The sequence below is a fragment of the Protopterus annectens genome, chromosome 1.part2, assembly GCF_019279795.1.
Source record: "Protopterus annectens isolate FY-2018-M chromosome 1.part2, PAN1.0, whole genome shotgun sequence".
In the NCBI taxonomy this organism is placed as follows: Eukaryota; Metazoa; Chordata; order Ceratodontiformes; family Protopteridae; genus Protopterus; species Protopterus annectens.
Window position 1 is genome coordinate 550,764,978 of NC_056727.1, and position 18,883 is coordinate 550,783,860.

At 43.9% G+C, this 18,883-nt stretch overlaps 1 protein-coding gene across 1 annotated transcript in view; it reads right to left on the reverse strand.

Moving 5' to 3' along the window:
- The window catches only part of EIF4A3 (eukaryotic translation initiation factor 4A3), a 635,526-nt gene that overhangs the window by 80,894 nt on the left and 535,749 nt on the right, over positions 1-18,883 (reverse strand). The gene's annotated exons all lie outside the window — the stretch shown is intronic.

Below are 18,883 nucleotides of genomic sequence, written 5' to 3' on the forward strand. Positions count from 1 at the left end.
TAAAGATCTAAATAACCCCCCATTACGCCCGACTGTGGATGGTAGACAATCAATTACTTTTGGGTGTACTAAATTTATTGACACCAAATTGACGTATGTACTTTCAGCTCAGCCTCATATTTGTAAAGATTCTTGGGCCTTTTTGAAAGCCATCAATAATTTCCCTTACAGCAGTGAGTATAACTTCCTCACAAATGATGTTCGAGATTTATATACAGTAATCCCTCAAGATATCGGGTGTAATTGGGTCAGTGATTACTTATTGGAGAAACAAGTGGATGGTCCCACTATCGAGTTGATTGATTATTTGCTGGACTTGGTGCTCAGTAACAACTATTTTATTTTTAATAAAGAATTTTATTTACAAAAAACTGGCGATGCCATGGGCTCTCCCCCTGTGGTGCCACCTTTGCTAATACTGTGATGGCATACTGGGAGAAAAAATTTCTATTCAGGGATGTAACCTTCCAACATAGGGTGGTCTGGTACACCAGTTATTTGGATGATATTTTTATCATTTGGAAAGGTGACAAGCCCATGGCATCAGCCTTTGTTGAGCACATTACATTTACCAATTTTCTGGAGTTCACTTGGGATTTCCAAAATCGTCTGGAGCATTTCTCCCCGGGCCTCTGCTGAAAACAGGATCTGTGGAACCTAGTCGGACTTTCCCGGTCAACAAATGTTAAAAATAAAAAAAAATAAATAAAAATGATAAAATAACGCACTTGGACGTTGAATTTATTAATGATAGATCTAATGGGAGATTTCTTTCTAAAATTTTTAGGAAATCTACCTATTCCAATGCCCTCCTATACTACACCAGTTCCCACCCCTTTTATCAGAAAAGGGCGGTTGTCAAGGGTCAATTTGTTAGGGCAACCAGAATGGTGTCCCTTGATTCTGAATTCCAGGCTGAGTGTTACCTTTTGAAGGATATGTTAAAGAGGGGTTACCCAAAGGGACTTGTTAACCAGTTGATTAGAGAGGCGTATACGAAAAGGAATGATGGGTTCTTTAGACCACTTCTGTTTGGGGCCCAAGGTGGACATCAACGACATGTAGGTGAGACATTACCAAATTTTTCTGGTTGTACTGTCAGCCAACCAGGGGAGGATCATAGGTTCATACTAGGCTATCTGCCCTGGGGCATTTATAAGCCTAGCCCGATTGTGTTTGGCTTACGCCACACCTTGATTTGAGTATACTGTGCCCTTTTTTAAAGTTTAGTTTACCGTGCCTCTGTCTAATAGTGACACGGAAGTAATCCCAGGGCCAAACCTACGATCCCCCATCCACTCATCAAGACTTTTCTTGAACAGAGTCAGTGAGGTGCTCTGCCTAACATGAATTGGAATTCTATTCCAGAGCAAAGGGAGCCTCTGGGTTATGAATCTGTCCCTCCAGCATGTTCTATTTATTTCTGTGCTGAGGTTCAAGTCCCTCGAGCGCGTGGCTCTAAAGGATTTAGATTTACTGAGGTGGAGCATGTCCATTAATTCTGGGTTGGACATAGCTTTATATGTCAGGCATAGATCGCCTCGAAGTAGGCGGTATGCAACTCAGTAGAGCTGGAGTTTTTTTAACCGAGCAGCATATGGCATCTGTTTGAGTCCCTTGATCCTCATGGTGAGGTACTTTTGGGGTCTTTCTAATTGCTGCAGGTGTCGGGTAAGGTACATCCCAAAGGGGGCATTGTATTCTATGATGAGCCTGAAGAGGGATGAATAAAGGGGCACGATTACCTCTCTTGATCTAGATGTAAATCCTTTCATGATGAGGTGGGCTATGTAGAAGGTCTTTCTAACCACTTTGGCAATGGGGTTGTCAAAGGAGAGATTGCTATCAACTTGGGTCCCCAGATCCCCAATTACTTTCTCTGTACTTAATGGGTTACCACCTATGTGGTAATTTGTGGGCACATTGATTTTGCCAAAGGGTATGACTATACACTTTTTTGGCATTTAGCTTTAGACCATGGCTCTGGCACCAGTTATCCGTCTCTGCGAGACCTTTTTGAAGGATGTTTGTGTCAGCTGGAGAGTCGATTATGGCGCCCAGTTTGCAGTCATCTGCGAACTTGGTGAGCCATAGTCCTCCAATGTTGGCCTGTACCTCAGAAAAGTAAATACTGAACAAGAGAGGTCCCAAGACAGAACCTTGTGGGACACCACTTGTGACCAGTTTCGAGTCTGACATGGCTCCAGCAACTCTGACTCTGTGGGTTCTGTCTTTGAGCCAGTTTGCGACCCATCTTGTGACATAGGGGTTTATTTTTAGGCTGGATAGCTTATCTATGATGCCCGAGTGGGGTATTGTGTCAAATGCCTTTGCGAGGTCCAGATAGGCTGTGTGGACTACCTTCCCTTCATCTATGGCCTTGGTGACTGTTTCGAAGAAGTCGACCAGGTTCAAAAGGCAGGATCTGCCCTTGACAAAGCCAAATTGGGTAGGATCTAGTGTCTGTAGGTCCCCAATGTCTTTGTTTATGAGTTCCATGATGATCCTCTCCATAGCCTTGCATACTAGGCTAGTCAGGCTTATGGGGCGATAGTTTCCAGGGTCCAGAGGCCACCTTTGTGGAGTGGGACCACTGTTGCTGTACGCCATTCTTTGGGCACATATCCTGTAGTGAGGCTGAGATTGTACAGCAGTTTTACTTGAGGGATTAGTTCTTCTTGGAGTTCATGTAGGACTCAACCCGGTAAGCCATCTGGTCCCATGGAAGCAGTGTTTTTTGCTTTGGAGAGGGTGGCCTTCACCCGAGCATCAGAGATGTTTGGGAGGCTGCACTCTGCCGGGATAGATACTTGCTCTTTTGGGGGGGGAGGGGGTGGAGAAGTTTGTACTGAACCTGTCTGCCAGGATATTGGCAATGTCTGTGGGTTCAGTGTATTTTTTGTCGTTTAGAATCAACTCAGAACAAGTCTGGGAGTTGCATCCCAGGTTCCTAACATAACTGAAAAAAGCCTTATGATTGTCTTTAGTGTCCTGTGCAATTTTTCTCTCGAAGCTGGCCTTGGAGGATTTTATGAGGGATCGTAATTTTTTTGCTAGTACTGATCAGAGATGCCTTTCCTTTTAGGGATTTTGCTCCATCATGTAGTAGCTTCCTCCTTCTGTTGTACAGTTTATTTATGGCTGGGGTCCACCAGACTGGATGCCTGCCTTTGGATGATTGGGTATTGATTTTGTTTGGGATAGCATGATCCATGCATTCCTGGAGATGTCCGTAGAATGCGTTTATATAGGATTCTGCAGTTTGGGCTGTAGTTTCCACTGGTCCTGGGGCCTTGAAGGATTCCACTTCAGTTTTGAGAAGTGTGAAGTTCGCTTTTGAGAAGTTTTTCACTGTGGTTTTCTGGGCTGGGGGTGGGGTCGGGATGTGGATAGCCAGTGAAATTAATTTATGGTCTGATCTTACCAATGAGGGATATACTTCTGGTATGGAGCATAGAGTCCCCATGTTGGTAATGATCAGGTCTAGTATGTTTTCCCCTCTTGTGGGAGTGGTGACTAGTTGTTCCATAGCATTTGAGTTTACAAATTCCAGGAACCTTTGGGCTAAGGTGCTGGGGCTTGAGTAATGCTCCCAATCTATGTTTGGGTAGTTGAAGTCGCCCAATATAATGGTGTTCGGAGAGATCTTAGTGTTCTCCAATGTTTTCAGGAAAGCCGAGTGGGATTCCTGACTTTGAGAAGGTGGTCTGTAGGATGATATAAACTGAAAAGCAGTCTTGCCCACTGTCAGTTGCACATGGATGGTCTCAGATAGTTCGTGCACTGCCACTAACCTGGAGGTATGGATATCCTTGATAAATATGGAAACTCCCCCTCCTTTTGTGGTTCGGTCCAGGTTTTGGGGCCAAAAAGCATGATATGTGGTATAACCTGGTAGTGCTGGGGTGCTCTCTGGAGCCTTGAACCAGGTTTCTGTCACTGCACAGATATCAATGTTCTCCATACTGAGGAGAGCTTTGAGTGCATGCATCTTGAGGTTAAGACTTCTGGTGTTTAGCAGCATTACCCTTAGTTTCTTGCTCCTTGTGCTGTCTATGGAGGTGGGTTTGACTTTTGAACCTTTCCTAAACTATGGGGGTGGCAAGAGCCTTTGACAATATCCGAAAGCCCAGGGGTGACAGGTGCAAGCCGTCCCCAGCAAAGCAACGTGGCTTGTCGAGCATGTCATCCCAGGCTGACAGACACTGGATCCCCTTTGAATGACACCAAAATTTTAGCCAATTGTTAAAATCGATTATTTTGTCTTTATACTGTGGCATCATTCTAGGTGAGGATAAGATGCTGCTCAAGGTCAGGGTCATACCAGCCTGGGCTACATGATCAGAGAGCTCCGCTATGTCTCTTTTCATGTAGTCGAGGGAGGTACGTCTCAGGTCATTCACGCCAGCATGTACAATGACTGAGTCATATTTGTATTTGCTTTGGAGTGACCTGAGTGCTTGCGTTATGTGGCGGATCCTAGCACCCGACAGGCATCTCACTGTGACCTTCTCTTTATTCAGCCTGGTGAGCGGGACGTCAGTGTGTCTGACAATAGAGTCACCTATTACAAGGGTATCAGGTGTGTTATTCAGCCTTAAGGGCTGTGACTGCTTGGCACACTGACTTTGTGTGCTATGTGTTGTACGCGTTTTGTTTTGGGGTAGCGTTTGCTTGGATGTCTGCTTTGGAGGTCTCTGTTGCTTAGGTAGATTTTTATTTAGAGCCTCCGAGTATGTTTTTGTGTTTTTGTGTGTTTGGTTCGCTGTTGTGGTGGGACTATGTGATACTGGAATTGTGTTGTGTGAGGTTACCTTCTCCTCCTGACTGGTTACACCAGTTTTGAGATGAGAGAGCTCAGCCTCCAGTTTAGCTATATGGTTGCATCTCTCACATATATTTGAACCTGTTTGGAGGAGGAGAGGGTTGTCCGTGTACATGAGACAGTTGTAACATTGCTTCAAAATTCCCAGATTCACCAGCTGGACTGGAGAGGAAACCACTGACTGACCTTTGGACTTGCTAGAGTAATATAGGGAACTGAATTAAAACGGACCAATAGGGGACAAGGTAATCGTAGAGAGTATAAGAGTAAGTAGTGCTTATGGTTTATTAGTGCTAACTTGTAAGATTACTTATTTGGACCAGTGAGGGGCCTTAGAATGAGAATATGGTGTTTAATTTGAGAGATAGAACAGTTCTAAGGGAAAAAGTGAAGAGCAGACTTTGTGGAGCCAGGAATAGTTTAAACCCAATTAGGCGGCGCAAGCGCAAAAACGTGCAAAACTGTGCAAAACAGGGTTTTAAGAGAGGGAGATCAAGGAATTTGGAATGGACCCAAAATGGCCAATAAAACTACAGTTTCAAGGCAGTAACCACTCCCACAGGGGCAGGCAGGCTGCTCAATGTTTATCACTGCCACTGATGAACACAGAGACTTTCCTTTAGCCCAAGCAAACAATGGCCTCCAAGAAACTTACAAACAGTTCAGAACAGCAAATCTGTAACTGAACTTTTTTAAATCTCAGAAAAGTGGGAAAAAAGCAAGATTTTTTTTTTTTTTTTTTTTAAGGAAAGCAGTGGTTCACAAGTATCAACAAGTTAGAACAGTGCAGTAAATGACCCCACACTTGAGTGCTAGGCCAGAGACAGATAAAATGCAAGTTTTAAGAAAAAAAAAAACGATTTTAAAAATAAGTGCAGGCAGGAAATTCAGTAATCAGCTCTTTGTTGTGTTCTAAATACAGTTACCAACACAGAAATCAAGATCCTTTGATTCCTCATGAGGGGCACACCATCCCAGTCACTTCAGCTACTTTAGCTGATGTTTCAGTGAATGTGAGGTCCCCACGATCACAGATGAGTGTCGGTATTAACCTTAGGTTTATTACTACTTTTTCATTGGATGCACTCCTAATTAGATCCATTTTAATTAAGAACTGGTGCTTCTTACATGAGGATATGACCATTAGAGATAGAGTGGGGGATGAGCCCAAGGTGTTTTTTAGGAAGGGCTGGAATTTGAAAGCAATAGTGGAAGGCTGTATGTCCCTCCTCCACCATTCCCCTCATTCTAGTATGTTTAAATGTGAATGTTGCCGTTTTTGTAAACATATTAAAACTGCTAATACCTTCATGGTACATAACCTTTATTCTGTCAAAGAAAGGTTTAATTGTGGTTCAGAGGGGGTTGTTTACTTGGGTACTTGCCAAAACTGTCCAGCATTTTATATCGGTAGGACAGAGAGACCCCTGAAAAAAGGATCTATGAACATGTGTATAGTACTGGGAAATTGAATTTAAATAATGCCCTAGCTAGGCATGTGAAAATTAACCCTACCCATGAAGTTTTGTTTATGGCTATAGATGAGGTTGGCTTGGATGATAGGGGGAAATGATTATCGTTGAGACTTTATGAGAAAGAATTAGCCTGGCAGCTTAGACTTAACGCACATGCACCCCAGGACTCAATGATAGTCTATCCATTAAATGTATTCTCAAGCTGAAATCTTTGTCTAGGTAATATGGGGCCCCCATTTAAATCATGTATATTGTTCATTATACTGTATTGCATTATGTGAATGTATGTATGTTTGTATGGATGGAATGTGATACACACATATATATAATTTTGTGTACATATGTATAAATGTGCGATTATGTATATATATATATATATATATATATATATATATATATGTACATAGATACATTTACATTATTTAATATACGCATATATATATATATATATATATATATATATATATATATATATATATTTTTTTTTTTTTTTTTCCTATGTTGGTTTTTAACACATTTTTCATATCCAATGGTGCTTTGGCAATGTATTTTGTGTTTTCTGCATATTATGTTTTTATGTATAAATGTATTTAACTTTTTATACAAATTTGGGTATTTAGCTTTAAATGAGAGTGGATTGTAGACTCATATTTGATGATGTCATTGATGGTTGCCTATTTAAGTGATTTGTTCTTTTAACTTGTTTGTATGAAGAAGTTTGCTAAATTAAATAAACGAAAGCGCCAACTTTACCTCGCTTGTGGCTTGGAGTCGTTTGTTTTCTTCATTTGGGGGATTTGCAGTTCAGTTTGTGTTTGTTTTTGTGCTTGAGAGGGAAGGGTAACAGAATGGGAAGACGCCAAAAATTTATTTGAACTGAAAGTTAGAGATCACCTTCCCTAACAAGGATTGATATCAGAGTAAAGGCAAAGAGAAAGAAACGGGGGGTCCTAATTGAAAGGTCAGCGCTAGTAAAATTTTTAGTAGAGTCTAGAACAGAAGCGGTCATTAAGAATGGAATTATTAGTACAGCACATAAAATACTGCAAGATAACTATAGGAATCAACCAAAGGAGGTTAGAAAGGATTTGGAGAGAAACTGGATAAGCAATTCACAAAGAAACTATTGGGGGGGGGTATGTATGTCTCTCAAATATGCAACAAAGTCTAAAAGATTTCTGAAAAATTTAGGATCTTTGTTTGGAAGTGTTTACATAGGTATTTTTATACCCAAAGTAGTTCCAAAGAATGTTGCCTCTGGTAGACAGCAAACGTTGAAGGTGTGACGGGGAAGAGCTAACTGGGAACATATTTTCTGGGAGTGCAATCAGTTGTCAGACCTTAAAGATGCTCAGCACACTGCTCCGTCAGTGATACTGTGTGAGCAAACTGCTGTAACTAAGGAAATTATTTTTTGAGCTATGATACAGAATCTGAATTGCCTAGACATTGTATAAGGCCTTGCTGATTCTAATTATGGTGGCTGTCAAAAAAAGCAATTACTAAAAAACGGAAATCAAAGTCTAAACTAACTCCACTAGAAGTAGTGAATATAGTAACAGAGATAAAACAACTGGAAATGGGATCCTTAGAAAAGGAAAGGAGCAAATTACATAGGAAAAATGGGAATTGTGGGAACAATACAAGCAGAAGAGAAATGAGGTTTAAAAGGCAGGATTTGAATGCACTATGTAATGTCTGACGACTGGATAGGTAAGCGATGTATAATATTTGCAACTACACATGGTTTGTAATGCATAATGTTTCCAAATGAATATGTTGGTATGGTTCAATTTTATTTATATAAATTTAAGACTGCCTATGTCATACGTAATAATGTATTCAAGATGTTTCTTGCTTAAAAAAAATAAAAATAAATAAAACAACACAAATAACATTCTTAAGCATAAAGACGACAGATTTCTAGCTGATAATAACCTGTTAAAAGCCATTACCACAGTGTGCTTTCCTACCCCTAACTGGGCAAGGAATAAACGCTATTGTGTGTAAAGAGAATGAGTCTATCAATGACTGATTGGTAAAATGAATGTCCATTACCTGCACAACAAGCAAACTGCCAAACACTCAAATACTACAGCAATCTGAAAGAAGCCCTCTTGTATGGAATACTGCAGGGCAGCAAACTGTATGGACAGCCATGAGCAGGAACAAGAAGTTACGTACTCACCATAACATTTGATGTATGTAGTCCATCTCGCCTCACATTCTTACACCGTGGGTTCGGAGCCGAATGTCGGCTCAGACTCTGCCAAGTTTTCTAGCTCGAAGTCTTTCTATTTGCTGGGCTAAGATGGTATCCCATTCTGCACTGCTCTCTATCCCCAGATCTAGTTTGCTGCGAGCCGCAGCACTCATTCTCCATGCATAACAAGACCTACAGAAAGCAAGAACAAACCAATAATGAAGGGATCTCTGAAACCAGACCTAACCTCCAGATCCTCCAGGATGGGGGTAAGTAAGAATGTGAGGCGAGATGGACTACATGCATCGAACGTTATGGTGAGTACATAACTTCTTGATGTTATGTAGTCCAATCTCGCCTACATTCTTACCCATGGGACAGCGTCCCCAGCACCTAAATCCTGGGAGGCTCAGTGGAAAATACTCCTGAGTACTGTGGAACCAAAGGAAGACCTGCCCCTAGATACCACATCCAACTTGTAATGAGTTACAAAGGTGTGAGGAGATGCCCAAGTAGACACAGCACAATCATCATCCATAGACAATCTGGCCTGACAGGCTGCAGATGTAGATACAGTGTAGAGTGAGCCTTCACCCGGAACGGTAAATCTTTACACCCCCCCCCGAGGAATAAATGAAAGAAATACAACTGGAGATCCACCTGGACAGCATGACTTTGGAGACAGGAGACCCAATTCTGTTTTCCGAAAAGGAAACAAACAACTGATCAGATTTTCTGAGGTCTTTCGTTCTGTGCAAATAAAAACATAATTGTCTGTGTACATCCAATTGATGAAATTTGAATTCTGCCTTGTTTGAGAACTGGGGGAAAAACACTGGCAACTCAATAGATTAAGGTTACTGACTGACGCCACTTTGGGAAGAAAGGAGGGGTTTGGTCTGAGAGAAACCCTGTCCTTATGAAAAATCAAATAAGGGGGTTTGATTGATAAAGCTTGAAGCTCCGAAACGCGTCTGGCTGTCGTGATAGCTACTAAAAAGACAGTCTTCCAAGTTAAGAATTTTAAATCACAAGTGGCTGCAGGCTCAAAGGGAGATGAAGTAAGAGCCTGTAGAACAAAGTTTAAATCCCAAGGCATGACAGGTTCCGATACCGGAGGACGAAGTAAGAGAGTGCCCTTCAGAAAAGCCTTACAGAGTCTATGTGCCATCAGGCTAGGCTCGTCTGTGACATGAAATGTAGAAATCGCCACCAATTCGACTTTAATGGTTGCGGCCGCTGAACCCTGGTTAAAGAGCATAGACAAGAACTCCAATACAGACGAAATTGGAGCTGTGTAAGGGTCAACCTTTTGGGTATGCGCCCAGATTGAAAACCTCTTCCATTTATTGTAATAAATCTTCCTGGTCGAGGGCTTATGACAGGAAGATAAAATATGAACCACCTCCGGTGAGAAATGATGAAGCTTAACTAATGATGGAAATGCAGTAATCAGGCTGTCAACCGGAGGGTCCGAAGAGAGGGATGGAGCTGCCCTGACATGTGTGTCAGTAAGTCTGGTTGTGGGTCCAGAATCCAAGGAGTGTCCATGAGACAGGGATGGAGAAAGGGGAAACAAATTTGACGAGGCCAGTGTGGGGCAATCAGAATCATTCTCCTTCCCAAGGATTGCACTTTCTGAATAAACTTTGACAGCAAGGGGACCGGAGGGAAGGCATATAGTAGACCGGAGGGCCAATCGTGGACTAGAGCGTCCCTGGGTGACTCCCCTTGAGGGGGGATCAATGTGAAGTAGCTGCTGCATTTGGCATTGAGGGGGCTGGCAAAAAGGTGGCAGCAAGGCTGACCCCACCTGTGGAAGATCTGTTCCGCAACTTGACAGTTCAGGGACCACTCTTAAGGCATCAGAATAGCTCTGCTTAGCCTGTCCGCGATCACAATGGACTTCTCCGGAATGTGCGTTGCCACCAGAAAACGTTGGGAAGACACTGCCCACTGCCACACTCGCATGGCCTCTCTGCAAAGTGGATAAAACTTGGTTTCTCCCTGCTTGTTCAGATACCACACCACTGACATATTGTCTGAGTGGATTGCAATAGTCCCGAGAGGAAGAAAACTCTGAAGTGCTTACAACGCTAGTAGCACAACTTTCATCTCCAGGACATTGATATACAGATGCATCTCGTGCTCTTGCCAAGTGCCTTGGACTGTCCTGCCTAGATAATGCCCCCACCCCACCCCATCCGGGAGGCATCCGTGGTCACCATGGCAATAGGGGGCACAGGAACGAAGGGCTTTCCTGCATTCAGGTTATCGGTGTGAAGACACCAACTGAGATTGCACAGTTTGCACCTGTCTGTGAGTAGAATAGGGTGAGAAAGTGGAAGACGTTGAAGAGACCACTGGGCAAAGAAAAGCCACTGAAGGAGTCTCATATGTAACCTTGCCAGAGGGACAAACTTAATAGTTACAGCCATTGTCCCCAATAGTTGGAGGACCCATCTTGCCTTCACTCTTCTCAGAGGGAGCAAGGCATTAACATGTTGTTGTAGGACTCTGATTCTTTCCCTTGTTAGAAATGCCCGCATGAGGACGATGTCTAGTTCTGCGCCTATAAAAGTGACACGCTGCGAGGGCAACAAGGCAGATTTTTCCCAGTTCAATGTGATGCCCAACTGTTGACATAGGTCGATAGTAGCGTCCCTGGTCTGAATTAGTAGATGCCTGGTGGTGGCAGTAAGGAGCCAGTCGTCCAGATATGGAAACACTTGCAATCCCTGACGTCTCAAGTGAGCAGTCAACCACTGCCATACATTTGGTAAACACCCTGGGGACTTTGGTGATACCAAAGGTCAGGGCTCGAAAATGACTGGCTCCCAGCTGGAAGCGTAGGTGACTTCTGGATGCCCTGTCCATCTTGATGTGGTAGTAAGCATCCTTGAGGTCGATGGAGCACATCCACACTTCTTTTCCCAACAATGGGAGAATAGACTACAATGTGACCATTTGGAACTTGGACTTTTGCACGTGGGTGTTCAATTGGCTGAGATCCAATATGGGTCTTAGGTCCCCCCTGTCCTTTTCAGCACAAAAGGAATCTGGATTAAGTCCCTAATCCGATCTGGTCTGAGGGGACATGTTGGATGGCTCCTTTTTCTAGCAGCTTTGAAACTTCTGAAGCTGTGTAATCCCTTTGACTGGGTGGAACATCCGGGATTTTCTTGATTGGAGGGGGATCTGACGAGAAGGGGATGACATATCCTCAGGAAATTATTCATAGAACCCATTGGTCCTGGGTGATGTCTTGCCAGGCCTCCGGGTATAACGAGATTCGACCCCCGACTGGCTCCGGAAACGCACAGTCGGGCCTCCCATCAGGAGCGGCAGTAGGGAGAACCACAAAAGGAATCGCGATCTCCCGAATTGAAGGGGGCCTCCTCTGCCCCTAGGGTGGCGTCTCCCTGAATAACCATCCCATCCCCTGCCTCTGGAGGAGGTCTCACCTTGTGCACCGGGAAAAAAACCTCTGATTTTTTGAACCACATTTTGTCACCCCTCTGGGCCTTGGGATAAGGCTTAGAGGGAAGGGAAATATGGACTCCTACGGCAGACAGTTTTTCCCTCCTGCTTGCACCTGGTGTGGGTGTCTTTCACCTTGGTTCCGAACAAAGAGGAACCATCGAAAGGGGCGTTGGTGAATGAAGACTTGAAGGCCTCTGCGACATGACAAAGGCGCATCTAGGCCTGTCTCCTAAGAGCAACTCCTGAACTTGCTGCCCTACTCGCTCCTTCAGCTGCATATGAAATCAGCCTCATGGAGGAGTTTACAATGGAATTGAGGGTAGACATCCGAGCGTTAACCATCTGGGCCACCGCCTCAGAAATGTTACCCATGAGAGTATTTCCAAGCTCCTTGAGGAGACCTCTCTGGAGCCGTGTAAAGTGAGATAAACAATTCAGTGACCGTAAGGTAAAGGTCGCTGAAGAAAAGGTATGCTTCCCATATTGGTCCATGGTCCTAGACTCCTTGTTAGGGGGATGGACGGTGGAAGAAGTCTCGGCCAATTCCTTTTGAGTGGCAGCTGCCACCACCACGGCATCCACAGGGACTCCCTTGGACAGAAATTCCTTATCAGGAGGAGCAGACAAAAATTTATTGGGTCTCCTGGGGAGTGGTTCCACAGAATCAGGGGTTTCCCATGTCCTTCGACAAACCAAATCCAGAAGCTTGTCAAAGGGTGGAGATACCCAGGAGGTGGAGGGCTGAGCACCAAAAACCTTCAGGAAGACAGACTCCTCCTCGGAGGGGGCTTTGGATGGCCAGTCACCTCTGTTTCAAAATCTCTAGGATGTCAGAGAAAGAAACATCCTCAGAGGATGACTTAGGGGACCCCCTACGATTCCTCGAGGCCAGTGTTTGAGGTGAGAGACTCATCCTGGGAATCTATGTGCTTCTTCTTGCACGACTTCTTTCTGGGTGGCTCCTCAGGCAAAAACTCTAAGGGGCCCTCAGAAATGTGAGGACCACTCATGGGGGTACCCTGAGGCCTTGGGGCTCCGCTGTGTAGAGATAGATGGCGATCAGAGACCTGCAGCGGTGCAGTAGGGGACAGAATGACCGACCCGCATGATGCCGCTGACGACCTGGCCAGCGCACTCCGCATGGCCTCGAAGGCTGGCCCCCCCCCCCGATTCCGAGGAACGACCAGCCTCTGAAGCCACGACAGGAGTCAAACTTCCCCGCTCCGAAGCACCAAGAGGGAGACTAGGAACCGGGGGGGGGGGTGTGTGTGTGTCCCGAAGCCTCTCCCTCGGGTCCGACCGAAGAATCCTGAGTCCTGAATCCCGTGGATGGTCCCGACGGGGTCGGAGCTGACATCAGCACCAATAAGCCAGGCGGGGCTGTCGGAACTGACCTAGGGACACATCACACGGAACCGAGCACTCCGGCTCCAAAAGCTGAGGTGCGCTCAGAGGAGGAAGCATCGAAACAGGTTGAAGGATGGGCTCCAGAGACGACTGGGTCGGCGCTGAGAACAATTTTGCCAAAACCGGTGGCTGAAGGAGTCTCTGCACCACTCTATCGACATCCACATCTGATAAGGTCCTGGAAAATTTAGAGGATAGAGAAGGAGATTGAGACCTCCTCTCCGAAGTGGACCTGCGAGGAGGTTGATGCTGGCCTAGTGCTAGGCGATCGGCTCCGAATAGGTACCAAGATGACTGGAGCCGACGCCGGTTCCATAACAACTGACACTTCCTGCAGCCCCGAGGACAATGGAGCTGAGGATGTTGAAGCAGACTTTGCTATTTTCTCCAGTGGCTCCGAGGAGACTGATGGAGCCGGAGATCTCCTTTTAGATTTAGAAGATTTTGCCTTAGAGCTGGGAGCAGTTTCCAGACCCTCCTCGAAGGAGGGTTTCAGAAGTCCCTTCAAAATTAATTTATTCTTCCTTTCCTGAAGAACTCTCGGACTAAAAGCATGACAGAAACTGCATGACTCCTGGAGATGGATTGCTCCCAGACAATACACACAGACAGAATGTCCATCGGTAATGGACATTTTACAACTGTACCTAGAGCATTTCTTGAAGCCCGAGGGCTTGTGCTCCTTAGTATCTTTGGACATAGTTAACAAACAACAAAAAGCACCAAAGACAAATAATCACTGAATACAGGACCAACGGTCAAACAGTCAAGGCGGGAAAAAACTACCACGAACAACAAACCAAGATCTCTAATTTAAACGATCTTTAGACACAAACACAAGGGGGGGGGGGGAGGACTAAAACCTCTAATTTAAATGGTTTTAGACCCGGGAAAGCTTATAACACAAGGAAGGTCCTCTAACTGAAAAAGGCCTAGCCCGTTGGAAACAGCTAGTGGGATTACCACAGAAAAACGATGAAACACACAACTTTTCCACAATACAAGACCAGAACACACAATAGCTATTAAAATAGCTTTTTGTTGCAACCAATTTTCTAATAATGAAGGACTTCGCCACAGCCAAGAGCGAGACAACATCCGAGCTACACGAGCAGCAAATGAGATCTGGGAATAGAGAGCAGTGCGGCATGGGATACCATCTTAGCCCAGCCAATAGAAAGACTTCGAGCTAGAAAAGTTGGCAGAGTTGGAGCAGACATTCGGCTCCGAACCCACGGGTAAGAATGTAGGCAAGATTGGACTACATAACATCCACGGTTATTTCCTCTGGTACTGATTGATCAAGACAGTCCTTTTCTCAATGTTACACTGTGAATGGTATATTCCTAGAAGTCTCTGAAAAACCCAGTATGCAACCTATACTGGGTCCAAAAACATAATAGTTTTGATGCGTTTTGTTATACTCAATTAGGATCACTTGTTTGTGTGTTTCAATAAAAGATGTTCCATTTTCTAACTCGACTGTGGACTACCTACTATCTTCTATTTGATTATTTTGTAGCACGTATTTTACAGTTATATTTTACAGTTCAATTTTTTATTATGTGAACCAAGTGCATAACATAACTTAGGAAGTGAAAATCACACCCTCCAAACAGCAACGTTTCTTCTTGGTTTGTTTAGTGTGAAATATATCCATTCTATTTCTTGTCGATACAAGAGCTACTAGACCTAGGATTCCTTTAGCAAATGCCAAATAACTTCCACTTTCTAAACACACAATTCAGGGTTGTAAGTTTGTTCGGAGTTCCTTTAGATTATACACAAACAAAACCTTTTCCTATTCACACTGGTTCACTAAAAGATCAGCATGTTTTTACTGTAGAAAATTTAGCTCCCTTACATCCATTAGGTAGACATTTACCATGTAAACTTAAGTGTACTGTTAATTGCACAACTGTGAATTTTTAGATGTGTCTAATGAACCTTTATGATTATATTCAAATAGTTCAGATAAAGATGCCCTTTTTGCCTTTATAACATTGAGCAGAACGCAGAAAATGATTAACTACTATCTCTGCAGCTCTGGACTACCTATGACAATGAGGTAGGGCTCACAAAATATACAGAAACAGATTACTTTTAAATAAATGTAAGTTTGCCTACATTGCATATGATAAATTAATAAAAGGTGTTAAAAACAAAACCTGTGCGTATAACATTAAAATCTTGAGTGCGCCTGCCTATAGCAGTTCAGTATCCTTTGTCAGTAGATGCAGAGAAAGAAATCTAAACTGTTATTTCTCATACCTTTGTTGAAAAAAGGCATTGTCCAAACTCAAAGTCCTTGTAATACTCCTATTTTACCAGTAAAGAAACTGGGAAAAAGTACACATAGGTTTGGATAAGATTTACTTGCAGTGAATACTATTAGTAGTACTAACATTTCATGTTTTTCCTAAACTGAAACATCAAGTTCGATCCCTTCAGATGCCATCACCTTCTCAGTGTTAGATATTTCCTCTGCCTTCTTTTCTATATATATATATCCAGATAGCCAATGCCACTTAGCAAATACTTACAGAAGACAGTAATATACTTGGACTAGATTACCACAGGGGTAGGTAAAATCTCCCACTCTTCTCTAGAGAAACAAAGAAGCAAATAAGAATAAGTTTCATTGTGGGTTAGCTTTAATTCAGTAAGCAGATTTGCTTTTAGCTTTAAGAACTTTACATGACTGTAAATGAGACTCTTGACAAGAATTACGATTTAAAGTTAATAAAGAACCTGCAGATGCAAAATTACAGGTTCAAAACTTGAGACATCTTATTTAGAGGGCACTAGGCAGGTTTTGCCCTCTTGTAGTTCTGTGATCAAAACTGCACCATACCCCATAGGTTCAAAGGTAGGTACTAGGCTATTAGCCCTAGGGCCTACATAAGCCTAGCCAAAAAGGTACCCTGGCTTTCGCTACCCAAGAAAGTTATTTTCCTGTATCCCTGTCGAGCAGAGCCGCAGAAGTGATCCCTGGGGTGAATTTCCTATTTCCCATCCAATTATCAAGATTTTTCTTGAAAAGTGCTAATGAGGAGCTCTGTTTGACATACATAGGTAGTTTGTTCCAGGGACAGGAATCTATCCCTCCAGCATGTTCTGTTTATTGTGGTGACAAGGTTTAGGTCCCTAGAGCGTGTAGCTCAGAGGGATTGGGATTTCTTTAAGTGGAGCATGTCCAACAGCTCTGGGTTTGACATAGCTTTGTATGTTAGGCAGAGATTGCCTCTGAGTAGGCGATATGCGACGGAGTAAAGCTGGAGTTTTTTTTTAGACTGTCTGTGTAGGGCATCTGTTTGAGGACAGTAATCCTCTTTGTGAGGTATTTCTGTGGCCTTTCCAGTTGTTGTAGATGTCTTGTGAGGTACATACCAAAAGGGGAGCTGTACTCTATAATGGGTCTAATGAGTGATGAGTAGAAAACAATGACCTCTTTTTTTCTGGATGAGAAACCTTTTGTGATGAGGTGAGCCATGCAGAAGGATTTCCTGACCACTGTGGCGATGTGATTATCAAAGGAGAGACTACTGTCCACCTGTGTCCCAAGGTCTCTTATCACACTTTCGATGTTAAGTAGACTACCACTTATGTGGTAGTTCATGGGTACAGAGTTTTTACCAAAGGGGATGACAATACACTTTTTGGCATTGAGCTTCAGGCCATGGCTTTGACACCAGGCATTTGTCTCAGTGAGGCCCTTTTGTAGTATGTCCACATCATTAGGAGTTTCGATTATGGCTCCTAGTTTGCAGTCATCTGCAAACTTTGTTAGCCAACGACCTTCTGTGTTAGCCTGTACTTCAGAGAAGTAGATACCAAACAGGAGAGGACTCAGGACTGAACCCTGTGGTACTCCACTTGTCACTGGTCTGAAGTCGGATTTGGAGTCTGCTACTTTCACAGTGTGGGTTCTGTCCATGAGCCAGTTGGCAACCCATCTTGTGACACAGGGATTTATACCTAGTTTAGTGAGCTTATCAAGAATTCCAGAGTGGGGGATGGTGTCGAAAGCCTTGGCAAGATCTAGATAAGCTGTGTGAACCCACCTTTATCTATGGCTTTGGTGACTGCTTCAAAGAAGTCAATCAGGTTTAGGAGACATGATCTGCCTTTTAGAAACCCGAACTGGGTAGGGTCCAGAGTTTGGAGATTACCAATGTCTTTGTTTATGAGTTCCATGGCATTGCAGACCAGGCTCGTCAGGCTAATGGGGAGGTAGTTTCTGGAGTCTGTCGTGGCTCCCCCTTTGTGGAGTGGGATAACTGTCGTGGTGTGCCATTCAGTGGGCACAAAGCCTGAGGTAAGGCTATGATTGAACATGGTACTAGGGTAGGGTGCCAGTTCATTCTGTAGTTCGTGTAGAATGCAGCCTGGGATATTGTCAGGTCCCATGGATGCTGTGTTCTTGGCTTTGGAGAGAGTTTTTTTTTACCTGTGCAGCCATGATTACAGGAACTCTGCATTCTTCCGGTATAGAGATGGGCCCTCTAGGGGGTGAGAGGGGGGTAAATTTTCCACTGAACCTATCTGCCAGGATGTTAGCAATATCAACCGGTTCTGTATGTTTAGTGCCATTGTGCTGTAACGCAGAGCAGATCTGAGTGTTGCCATTGAGATTCTTGACATAGCTATATGTAGTTTGTCTTTAGAGTCTGTGGCAATTTTGTTTTCGTAACTAGCTTTGGAGGATTTTATGAGGGATCTCAGCTTCTTACTGAGGTTGACCAGGGAGTTCCTCCAGTCATGGGAGTTTACTCTTTTTTGCAACAGTTTCTTTCTTCTGTTGTAGAGTTTGTTTATGGCAGAGGACCACCAGATTGGCTTCCTTTTTTTGGAGGATAGCATCTTGGTTCTATTAGGGATAGCATGATCCATGCACTCGTGTAAGTGCTTATTAAAGTGCATTTGTGTAGGATTCAGCAGTGGTACCTCTACTGTCCGTCTGCATGGGTGTCATGAAGTTTGCCACTTCTGTCTTAAGAAATGTGAAGTTGTCTTTGGAGAAGTCTTTTACGGTGGTTTCCCTAACTGGAGGTGGGGGCGGGATGTGTATGTCTAGGGTGATTAGATTGTGGTCGGATCTGACCAACGAGGAATTGACTTCTGGTGTGGAACACTGGCTGCCCATGTTGGTAATGACCAGGTCCAGGATATTGCTGCCCCTGGTGGGGGTGTGTTAATAAGTTCATCCAAGGCGATGGAATTTATTAATTCCAGAAAACGTTGAGCAAAAGAGTTGGTACATGAGTAGTTTTCCCAGTTAATGGTGGGGTAGTTGAAATCGCCCATTATTAGGGTGTTGGGTTGTACCCTAACACTTTCCAGTGTATCAAGAAATGAGGAGTAGGAATCCTGGGACATGGTGGGGGGGGGGGGGTCTGCAGCAAGCTATAATATGGACTGCGATCTTGCCCAGAGTTAGCTGCACTTGGATAATCTCGGATGCATTATGCTGTGCAACTAGCCTGGAGG